Raw genomic sequence first — 11,379 nt, 5'->3', positions numbered from 1 at the left:
TGCAATTTAAGTTAATATAAGTGCCAAAAATCTTGGCAAGGTAAATCCTTGTTAATTTGATATAGGATAATTTTGTTGTTGCTGCTGTTAATCCTCACCCAAGGATATTTTTTCCATTAATTTTTTTAGAGCGAGTGGAAGGGAGGGGGAGAGGCAGAGAGAAACTCTCCCTCTGTGAGAGAGACATATCAATTGGTTGCCTCCGACTTGGGGCCAGGGATCCAGCCTTCACCTGAGTTATATGCCCTGGACCAACAATTGAACCCAAGACCCTTTCTGTGCGTGGGCTGTTGCTTTAACCACTGAGCCAAACCAGCTAGGGCTGATATGGGACAATTTTGAAAGTGTCTACCAACTGAACTGGTCCTTTGTAAAATGTATTATTTTTCCTAAATGGCCCCCTTGGATGATTTACCACAGAGCAGCCAGGGTGATTTTTTTAAAACATAAATCCAATTTGACACTCTTTAATATTATTTTAACATTTAAATTTTAATATTTTAAAATTCTCCAGTGGTTTCCTATCACACTTGAAGTCAGCCTTAGCCTTCAAACCCCTACATGATCTGGTCCCAGACTAATTGTGTCCAAGCTCATTTCCACCATTCACTCTCTGTGCCCCAGACATACTGATATTTCTCTTTCTTGGCCATTTTTATTTGTCTGAAATGCTCTTTCTCCTCCTCTTTGTATGGCTTGTTCATTCTTGTCACTGAGGTCTTAGCTTAAATGTCACCTCTTCTCAGAGGTCACTAGTAGGGCACAGGCTAAGCTACTATAACAAAGAGATCCCCAAATACAGTAACTCAAAAAAGATTACAGTTTATTTCGCTCTTATATAACAGTCCAGAGCTAGGCTGGCAGTAAAAGGTGAAATGGGCAGTTTGGCCCCATGAGATCATTCAGGGACCCAGGTTTCTTCTAGCCTGTTTTTATCATAGAGTGCAGACTTCATTCACGTGATTGAAGTTGGTCCACATCTATCTATATTCCATCCTGGAAAAAGTTGAAAAAGAGAAAGTGGAGAAAAAACAATTTCTTTATGAAAACAAGACCAGGAACATTAGTTCTGCTCATTTAGTCACATGTTTACACCTAGCTGCAAGGGAGGCTGCGAAATATGGTTACTACCTGGGTAGCTAGTTGCCCAGTCAAAACTTGGGCAATTCTGTTACTAAAAGAAGGAAAGAATGGGTGTGGGGGACAATCTGCGGGCTTGCCACACCTTTACTTACCACCTAATCTACAGTAGCCAGCTAGTTACTCCCTCACACATCATTCTACTTTAATTTCTTGCATAATTCTTATTGTTTTCTTGTATTTACTTGTCGTTGATTGTCAGCTCCCTGTCACCTTCCGATTAGACTTTAAGCTACCTAAAACTTATTTGTCTTTGCTCAATACTTTATAACATTGCCTTATAACATGGCTTAAGGTTGGTATTCAATCAGTATTAGTTGAATAAATGAGTCTCTAAGTATCCTCCTGATAGATGCTACTACTCTTTCAAACTAACCTTATTTCCCAACGTTCCCTCAAAGTCCCCTCTATTCCCTGCACTATCAAAATCTTACTCAATTTCCAATACTAACTACAATTCCAAGTAACATTCTCTGGGACAATACTCCAGCCCACACTGACTGCATCAACTATCTATTGTTGCATAACCACACAGACTTGAGACAACACACATTTATCTCATTATTTGTGTGGGTTAGGTGTTTGCACATGGCTTACTTAGCTGGGCCCTCTGCCTCAGGATCTCTCTCAAAACAGCAATCAAGGTACTGGTCTGTGTGGCAGTCTCATCTCAAGGTTATACTAGGAAAGGATCTGTTTCCAAGCTCACCTGGTTGTCAGCAGTATTCAGTTCCTTACAACCTGTTGGACTGAGGGCCTCAGTTCCTTGCCATGTGGGCCTCTTTACAGGTCAGCTCACAACATAATAGCTTGTTTTATCAAAGCCAGAAACAGAGAGTCTGCTGGTAGGACAGAAATTGCAATCTTATATAATTATGGGGGTGGCATCCCCTCATCTTTGCCATATTCTAAGAAGCTTAGAAGAAAGTCCTAAGTTCTGCTGGCACTTCTGAAAGGGAGTGGATTCCGCAAAGGCATGGATACCAGGAGTCGGGGATCATTGAGGACCCATCATATTTGCTACCCTCTGGGAACTCCAAAAGCATTTGTAATTAAGATCACACTGCCATGTAATAGCTTCATTGTTGGTTTAATCCACCAACTAAATTGGCAATCCATATTTTTTATTTTGATATTCCAATCTCAAGGCACATGTAAGTTTTTATATACTTTTGGATTAAATTTAAAGTGACTGGTTGGTATGCTGGAGCTGACTTCTTCCTATTTGCAAAAGCCATTTGTTAAGTTTTCAGAACTTTTAGGAGCCAGCTGCATCACATTGTAGCTTGAAATTGCCATGGTGGGAGTATTTACTTCATGGAAATTGGTAAACTCTACAATCAAGGCTCTCCATACTCTCCAAGAGGCAGGTGTTAAACATTCACCAGTATACCACTGGTTGTCACAAATCTGTCACTTTGTGATGTTGAAAACATGGTTTTCTCTAATATAAATATGAGTTCTAACACCCAAGACTGTTGTGGGGCTTCATTGCTGTTATATTGATACAAGTGATTTGGAAGCTATAAAACAGCATATAAAGATAAGATATGGTATTATTACTACAAAATGCAGAAGCAAAAGTACTGAAGAAAGGAATGACACTGTAATGCCTGAGATGTTTTACATTAAATTGTGAAACAAAAGTACCCAGATATATCCTAAAAGCTGCTGACTTCTCTAGTGTGACTAATGCGAATAACAGGAGATATGCAAAAGGTGAAAATGCAGTTTTATTTGGAATGACTCCTCTTAATGTTCCCCATTGTGTTTCAACTTATCAGACATAGAGGAAAGAAAAATGATAGAAAAAGTGGAACTGATAAGAGAGAATGAGAAACTCAGAATATAACAAATTTAATAATAGTGTTTCTTAGGACAACTTAAAATATTTAACAGCCCACATAAGGTTAAAAATAAGAAAACATATCGCCGGCGTGGCTCAGCGGTTGAGCATTGACCTAGGAACCAGGAGATCAAGGTTCGATTCCTGGTCAGAGCACATGCGCGGGTTGCAGGCTCGATCTCCAGTAGGGGGCGTGCAGGAGGCAGCTGATCAATGACTCTCTCATCATTGCTGTTTCTCTCTCTCTCTCTCCCTCTCCCTTCCTCTCTCTGAAATCAATAAAGATATACATTTTTAAAAGAAGAAAGAAAAAGAAAATATAGACAATGAGTGGAAATGGACAATGAGAGTTACTAACAATGTAGTTGACCATTGTCCTGGCAAGATATGCTAACATAATTTTCTTACTCATTTTCATCAGTAATTAAGTATTCATTAAGCAAAGAATTTGTAATGTGCTGTTAGCTAATTTTATGTGGTTCATGAAACTTTTGCTTTCAATTTTTAAATATTTTAGATGATAGACTCTTTGAAGGATTTTGTATTTTTTTCTTTTGAGATATTTTTTACTGTTTTTGAGCTCCATTTTTGTATTTTCTTTTTCTATCATGACCTCAACTTGTCAGCTAAAGAATTGAAAAATAACTGTTTTGAATGTGTATTAAAATATAAAGTAAGTGTAAAAACATCACAAATTAAAATTTGTTCAGTTATTTTTCTTCCAAAACGTATAATTATCTGTTAAAATTAAAGACAACAAATATATGAATTATAATTCATATAATTATAATTAATAATAAGTTATAAAGTTTTTAAAATTAATTTTTGAAAATTTAATAAAACCGATTAAATATTAACTACCTGCAATTCCAGTATAACATGTCCATTTTGCTACTAATGTATAGAGTTTGTATCACATTTTATGTATGTTATGTCTATACCTACACATATACAAATTTAAGAATAATATAAAAGTATTCAGTATTGTAAAATGTACCTCAGTCACTATGCTCAACTATTTGAATTTTTACCCTAATTCGTGAGCATCTCTGGTGTCCTGAGAGAAGCAAGAAAATGGTTACTCGACACTAGTAAAGATACTTTATTAGTCAAAAGCTATTGCATTCACAATGAGGAAAATCATTTGAAAAATTAATTATTTTGTCTTTTTAAAAAATCTGTTTCTGATATTCAAATCTTCCAGATATTCCAAAGCAAGGTCATTCTCCTATGTCAACAACACCCTTAACCTTAAACCTTAATGGCGTTTGTATTTAGTTGCCTTTTGTGTTGTTGACATATGACAGAGATGTGGAGTATTTCCCTGGGGTTTAGTTGGTATTAGTTCCAGAAGTGGATAAGTTTCTGAGTCACACTATACTGGCAATGTGCAGTAGATTTTGAGTGACAGAGGTGCCGGTGTGTTATTCAATAAATGAATTCTGGAGTATGTTTGTGATATGCAGGGTCCAGGACAGGGCCCTTCTGAGGTCCCAGGTACCGGATCCAGGGTTCACAGAATTGTTATTTCTGGACTGTAACTTCCAATGTTACCAGACCAAAGGGGTCTGCTTGCCTGCGCACAACAAAGCCCAATGAGACACAAACGAGTTTGTAGCCAATAAAGTAAGGATTTATTAAGGAGATGGTGCCATGCCCAGAGTCACAGGTAGCTCATGCTCAAAGACCTGGCTCTCCAATGGCTTCCTGGGGATGAATTATATAGGGAAAAAATAATCATGATGACTAATAGAGTTAGGGTCATGGCCTCTACTGATTGACTGGTGTTAGGTAGGGGGTAATTGATCATTGCATTTGGTCTTGATGTCAGCCATGGAGTTGTTCTGTCCAATTCACAAGTATTTGTTCCTGGGTCCTGAGCTAAAACAAACTGAGGCCAAGATATTTAGTTTGATTAAAAATTCTGTCTCAATAGTCAGTAGACCCAGGACCTTGTTTCTAAGGCTACTGGATGCTGACCAGAACCTCATTGTCCTGAGGGCTTAATAAATTAAGCAAGAGAGAAGGAGATGGGTAAGTCAGGGTGCTAGGTGAGGACAGTTTAAGTAAAAGGAAACAAACAAAATAAAAGGCCAGATTAAAGAAAATATGGTTTCCGTGTGGTTATAAGCCCTACCTTTCTTTTGATATTTTCTCAATCTTGAGGAATATCGGGCAGTAGAGTCCAGGTTCAATCAAGAGAGAGGATTAGCCTGTAAAATAGAGTCAGATTTGTCTGCCCATCCTGCCCCTCTTATCTGGCTCTTAAAATCTCATATGCCAACCTCTTCCATGATGGTTACTGAGCCTTAGAGGAGGGGGCACTCTAGGTGTTCAATTTACAAGCAGGAGCTGCAGTGATAGAAGAAGCAGGAGGCCAGGATACCTTTACCCTAAGTAAAAATTAAAGCAAACCATAAGTTAGTCTCTGAGTCTTTAAAAAACTGCCAGTCGAGAAAACCTCCAGATGAAAGGCTCAGAGCTTCATTTTTGCTGAAATAAAGGCAGGTAGTGACAACTTGACAGGTGCTCTCATCTGCAGTCCAAATGTCCCTGATGGATGTCCTGACACCAGCTCCAGCAAGCTCTCTGTGTGGCTTATACAGTATGTTTCCAGAACTATCTAAGCAAGAGCTGTTGTGATGACCCCTCTGAAGTTTACATTATTTCGTCTAGCTGGGGTCTACAATTGTAAGGCTCAGAAAATACAGTTTTAATTCTCAATAATTCCAAGGCAAAGGACTGGAGAAAAATGAAATACCAGTTCAGAGGGCTGCAGCCAAACACTTTCATTAGAAAAATTCAGGATCCAGTCCAGTCCACAGGTGAAGATAATTAACCGATTTAGAATCTAATATCAATAATTGGGTATTATGGTTTCTATTGAAACAATTTTCCTCTCTAAAATCATTCTCATTTTATCAAAGATAGCCAAGTTAAGATTAATTTATTGTATAAATCCAGGTCAATAAATTCAGCCTGTTATCTGCATAAGTATGATAAGAATAGTAATTGGTCATATAAGATATAGGCTCTTTTAAATGCTTTACTGGAGTTTCATAAAGTATTTCTAGATTGAACTATAATTAGTCTCTCAGGGCTAAGAAGCCAAGTCATATACTTCCCAACAGTATTTGCCTGCAATACCTATCACTTTGGGTGAATTCCTCAGGTTCTTGAGGTTCCCCCAAATACCTTGAGGTTCTTCCTTTGCAGTCTCCCAGGAAAGCAACCTTTGTTTCTCACCTAGAAAGACTGCTGTGAACCATGTAAGGAAACAGGCCATTTCTCCAAGGGACTTTCACCGACTTCCAAAGTCAATCATAATCCCTTAAAGCTTTCTGGTGACCTCCAGAGTCTATGCATGACTCTCTCAAACATGACATTCCAGTAGAGTCTTGGTAATAAACCAATTTCCATTGTGTCCTGTTATAAAAAAATAACATATTCCTATTGAATTTTTGCAAACAACCATATTGCCATAAAAATAATAATATTCATTCAGAGTCTCCAAACTTCTAGAAGGATCAGGCGGGGAGAAAAATAGAAATGTTTCAATATTATTTACAAAGGTATAATTTACCAAATTGCTCTAAGTCATAGGCAGTTTAAGAGAAAACAAGTTTCCTTATACCTGGAAAACAAAAAGGTTAAAAATTAGCAATATTTTTAACAAGATATAAAAATTATCATCCTCAGTTCATTCAGTTCCATATAAGTAATTTTTGTCTATCTTGATCCTGTGCCAGCAGTTCTTAAATCCAGTTATTCCTTAGAGCTTTATAAATCTTCAGTTTAAAGGTATAATCTTAAAGTTCATTTTTAGAAAACTCTGTTTTAGAATAAGTCAGAGTCCTTTTATGGATCTTTCTGAAGACAAAGCATACTTGCAAAAGCATCAGAGAAAAACAATGACTGTAAATGACAAAACAAAAACACACACCTTAAAATGACATAGTTATAGATCTGATTATAATGCAGTTGACAAAGAACTTTGCTTTTCTCTAACATAACATTTTAAGATAAAAAGAATTACAAATGATTATTGTATCCGGACTTGTAGACTCTTGGAGATTTTAACATAATAGCCACTATATAATACCCATTTAATAATAAGAATATATACATACAAATACAACACAATTATTTCCTTAGTTGATAAAGCTTTCCGTACAATTCAAACCTATCAAATGGACCTAATTACTTCAAAACCTCTTGCAAGGAGGAAAAAAAATTCTTGAGGTCATCAAGGGACAACCCAAAGCCATTTCTGGGTTAAGAAGAAGGTCTCCTGCTAAAATTTGAACCCCAGAAGTTCATCAAACACACTTGACAAAAAAGATCATATATCATTATAAAACAATATTAAATTGCCCCAGCTAATTTGCACAGTGGTTAGAGCGTTGGCCCTGGGACTGAAGGGTCACAGGGTCTATTCTGGCCAAGGGCATGTACCTCGGTTGCAGGCTCGATCCCTGGCTTGGTTGGGAGCATAAGGGAGGCAATCAGTTGATGAGTCTCTCTCACATGGATGTCTCTCTCTCTCTCTCTCTCTCTCCCTCTTCCACTCTCTCTGAAAAGCAATGAAAAAAATATCCTCAGGTGAGGATTTAAAAAAAACAGAAAACAAAAAACCAATTTTAGATTAATTATGTACCCAAAGTGACAATAAAAAGGTATCAAATAAAAATGCAGGTTAGCAAAACTTTAGTTCTTAGGATTAAGAAAAATGTTTTCTTAAGGAATCAAGGACCCAATCAAGACAATAGAAAACTATTTTAATAAAACTGAATCTTTGCTTTCTGGCAGAAAACTTTCAATAATATCTTATCTGGAGTAGAATAAATACAAAAACAAGTTTTTTTAACAGAGTGAAAGAAAACCCTCTTATTCTGCGTTAGCTTACATTTGATATTTAAATTTATTTACTTAAGTAAATTCCAATTTTATGCAGCTTCATCATGTATAAAATCACCTCGAGATTTTTCTTTATAGACCATCTACAACTTTCATAGTCCCTCCTAGTCTGTCCCTCCTATTCATTCTGAAACAACCATCATTATTTTAGGACAAACCTTGTTCTTCTAATTCCTTCAAAAAATGTATTTCCATATTATATATATATATTTATTACTAAAAACGCACAGTTTCCATTTTAATTAGAAATCTTAACTCTTAGAAACCTCAGTTTCTGGTGACAACAAAAAAGTAAGCAATTAGTATTCTTTGGAGTAATACACTTATGAACACATTTAATAATTTCTAAAACTATATTTCCTCATAGCACAATTTTTTTTAATGTGGCATAAGATATGTTTACTAATGGCTCCAAATATCGGTAGTTTATAATAAGCAGGCAGTAATAGATAAACCTAGGTTCAGTAATGGTCTACATATTTAATGACTGTCCATTATTTAAAATTTTTAAAGTTTCAAGTTACCAAAGAGATTTACTTATGAAGCCATTTAAGTACAATATAACTATTGCTAAAGAGTTGACGTAAAATAAGTTTTTTATCCCATTTACATTTGTTTAATTTATTTACTCCTAACATTTATGTTTAGATTACTTATAAAGGTTTTATTATACTGTTATTTTTCTTGCTGAAATTTTGCTACAGGGATAACATAAACTTACTTAACTAATAAGCTAAGGCAGAATAAAAGTATTATTTAATGCTGATGATTTTAAGGGTATGCATATTTAACCAAACCAAACCAAACCAGACTCAAAGCAGCTTTAATATCATCAGATACTTTCTCAGGTCATATGATTCTGAAAGGCACTTGGGTTAGTTTCTGTTATATTTTTGAGCATTCTCATATAAGCCCTTGTTTGTTTAATCCAATTTAATAGAGCTCTTTTTAAAAAAAATTAACAATGCTATCTGGAGGTAGAAAATACCACAACGCACATGAACATACAGACACCTAGACATAGAGATCTTTTAGCCATGAGACAGGGACCATAAAGCAAAACTCACTTATTTAGAAAGGAAATAATTTAAATTGATCTGTTCAGATGGCTATGGTTTGTTTGTTTTTCACTAGTATTTGTGGAGAAAGCGCTTGGGAGCTGTATTTGTCCTTTGTAAGGATGTCTTGGAGCCATAGAGGCAGTTTGTGCTTTCAAAAAACACCCAGTCTCCTTTTTGTTTTCCTTCAGCCTTAGAAATTGAGAATGATAAAGATAGGTGGGCTTGAGTTGCTTCTAGAGCTGTATTTCTGGTTTTGTAAAGATTTGTAAGATATGGAAAACTGTTCTCAAAATTTGGGTTGAAACTTAAGTGACATCATAGGTTGATCTGCCTAATTTGTTTCTTTCCCTTTAGGGTTATAGCTTTTATTTTAGCTCAAAATAGAAATTCCTATCAGGCTCTGACATTAGTTTTCAATTTGGCCAAATTATTACAAGAGAGCAGTTATACTAACATATAAAAACTTGGTGAAACTTATACAAAACTCAACAAATTATGGATAGTAAATTGAAAACATTCTAAGGAAAAAGCAATGAATCTTAATATAACAAACTATGACAAATAGATTTAATACCATTTTGGGGATAAAGAAAATTACTATATCACAATTTAAATGCTATAATAAATCCAATTAATGAAAGAGTAACATAATATGAGGTATTAAATCAGGTGAAAAGAGCTAGAAGGAATAGTTAAGACAATCTTTTCAAAATAGTCTGGAATAGGTGTAGCATTCAGCAAAATGGCTGGGAAGCAATACCCTCAGCACTAAAGAAGAAAATACGCTCATCTATATCAAACAACTTCAATTCCCCAATTCAACCCTCCCACACACTGGAAATACAAAATACTAAAAATATAAAAAATATGAAACTGATGATTAAATAAGTAAAAATAAAATTAATTTATAATGCAAGGAAATGTACAAGATGAATGCAGCAGTGGCTTTAACAAAAACAAATTATGGTGGGCTTCTTTGAAGGTGTCATTCAACTTCAGAAGCTCCCTCAATAAGACACTTCACAATTGTATTTGTTGAGGTAGAATGCCCAGTGGCACACACAGGAGATGAAAAACATGGACTGAACACTAGTTTAATCAAAGCCTCAAGGATAGGAGGATGTGAACTTGGACACTGTTGCCTTTAGAATAAATTTCTATACTATTTATTGTGGCTCAAAGGGGATGATCATTAGTATGTGTGTACATGTGATCAACATTATCACAGTGTTCTGGAGAGATGCTTTTTTGACACTCAAAACTGGAAAGAAAATTGAAAGCACTCATCTGTCAGGCTCTTGTGATACTTTCTATCTTGGTATCCTTGGACATGCTGATCGCTCTACTGAGCAGCTTCAAGAACTGCTTCTCTATTTAGCAGTAATATGCAACATATTAGTGAAAGTATTCTCCATCAGAATTTTCTGTCACTACTCACTGCATAGGAGAGTCCACCAGAAGTTATCCATTACCTGAAGGTGCATTATACCAGCAAAAAAATACAATGAAATATCAGACTTTCGGAATGTGTTTTTCACGGGGTAGATTCAGAGGCATTATCACACGAACTTAAGAGAATGTGAAATCTGGAAGTCTATTTTCTCAGACTAGGAAGCATGGTGTAGAGAAAGAAAATACAAGGTACGGAGTCAGATATTGTAAGATCTTTAGATGGGACCATGTGCTCTACCACAGACACCAAGCTAAAAGTATGAAAGATTGATGTGTTCCCCACTTAGGACTGGGGATCTAAGAGAGGATCTCTCTGTCCACTGTCTTTGAGATCTCCTAAGTAACAGTTACAAAAGGTAGTAATCACCCCCCTTTCTCAAACACTTATGAAGAGTGTAGAAGAATCAGAGGAAATTGTTGAGGTACCTGAACAGGCAGACAGGACTGGAAATAGCTCCTTGCAGTTGCTGGCGGGCCAGATGGAATGGAAGAAGTGTATTCCCATCATCTGATAAGGTCTTCCAACTACAAGAAAGGGTAATGGAACTGGGATAGGTCCAGGGGCAGGACTACAAAGGCCTCAGCTCTGATCTGTATAAACTAAGAACGGAGCATCCGATGGAATCAAGTCCCCGAGGAGACACCCCCAAATAGGGGAGAGACCGCTTTGAAACAGCATGCCCCTCACTCTTCACAGACTTCACAAGGGCAGATAACAGAGTGCTGTGATCACAACAAACAGTCTGCCTTTTTGCCTCTGTTGGAACATCAGCATGACAGGAGAGCGAAAGGACAAATTTTACACACTGAAGGACAGAGCAAGTTGGGGAGAAGAAAAATTCCTTTGAGGATTCATAAGAAGTAAACTTCTGTTTACCCATAGAACTCTCTCACTTAGGGAGAGTTTTGCAAACACTATTAATGCTGTGGCTTCCTCTCTCCTTTCTGAGCTCTTCCACGTGT

This window comes from Miniopterus natalensis, chromosome 5 (genome assembly GCF_054644295.1).
Source record: "Miniopterus natalensis isolate mMinNat1 chromosome 5, mMinNat1.hap1, whole genome shotgun sequence".
NCBI lineage: Eukaryota > Metazoa > Chordata > Mammalia > Chiroptera > Miniopteridae > Miniopterus > Miniopterus natalensis.
This window is presented reverse-complemented; position numbering follows the sequence as displayed.